We start from the raw sequence: 1,099 nt of genomic DNA, 5'->3' as shown, positions 1-1,099 counted from the left end.
ATGAGCCGAACCAATAGGATGAATCAAACGAGTTCTGCATCATGAACCTTGTACTACGCCTATTGCTTAGACCGGTTCTAGAAAGTGATGTCGAGACGAATTCGGAAATCGAATAGGAACGAAAATACAAAGAAATGAAAGGGTATCGAATTCGATTTATTTGTATTGTATCTGGACCGAATCTTGTCTATTTCAACTTCGACTTTTTCTTCTTTCAACCAACCAATTTAACCTTTCAAATATGTATGAAGTATTAACATTCTTTTTGAACGAAAGAAAAAAAAAAGAGAAAATAGAATTTCATTTTAGATACTTTATTTAAGAATTTAAGAAACTCTACCCATCTATAAAAATAAAATAGATGGGGTATATCTCGCCAAGATAGATAAAAGTATCTATTATGATCTAGATTCGAAATCAATATGTATCTCGCTTCATATCAATGAATTTATAGAAGAAATACCTCATACAAATTAACCATGTGTCAGGAACCAGATTTGAACTGGTGACACGAGGATTTTCAGTCCTCTGCTCTACCAGCTGAGCTATCCCGACCAGTCCCAATGTAGCATCCTATTGTCATTTTATTAGATGACTGGGGTCTATGTCAATTAAAGGGACAGGGGGGATTACCCCGTATACTGCAACTTCTGTTGCTAAAGTCTTCTTTGACAATACATAAAAATTACATGGGCTACATGTGAGCATTGTGACTGATAGAGACAAGGTGTTCAATAGCAGATTTTGGAAGGAAATTATTCGCTTTAATGTGGTGTATCATTAGATATGATATCTGCATATCACCCCCAAACTGATGGGAAAACATGAAGGGTTTACTATTCTCCGGAGAATTAATTAAGGTGTATGTGTCATCAAAAGCTAAAGAAATGATCATAGTGGCTTACTCTTGCAGAGTTTTGGTTTAACACTAATTTTCACATTGGGTTGAAACCTACTCCAAGCCTTATATGGTTATCCCCCTCATTAATTATCTTTTAGGCCTTATCTACAGAATCATCACATAAACATAGAAGGATTAATGCAAGAAAGGATGAAGGTAATTCAGTTACTGAAGGATAATTTACACCATGCCCAATAG

General features: G+C 35.1%; 1 non-coding gene across 1 annotated transcript; it reads right to left on the bottom strand.

The window, feature by feature from the left end:
• Positions 1–482: 482 nt before the first annotated feature.
• Positions 483–555, bottom strand: TRNAF-GAA (transfer RNA phenylalanine (anticodon GAA)). Its single transcript has one exon. It is a non-coding gene; the product is annotated as a tRNA-Phe (tRNA).
• Positions 556–1,099: the final 544 nt, after the last annotated feature.

Source organism: Sesamum indicum, linkage group LG8 (genome assembly GCF_026168435.1).
Source record: "Sesamum indicum cultivar Baizhima isolate 11 linkage group LG8, ASM2616843v1, whole genome shotgun sequence".
In the NCBI taxonomy this organism is placed as follows: domain Eukaryota; kingdom Viridiplantae; phylum Streptophyta; class Magnoliopsida; order Lamiales; family Pedaliaceae; genus Sesamum; species Sesamum indicum.
Note: the sequence above shows the minus strand (reverse complement) of the source record. Positions and strands in the feature narration are given on the sequence as shown.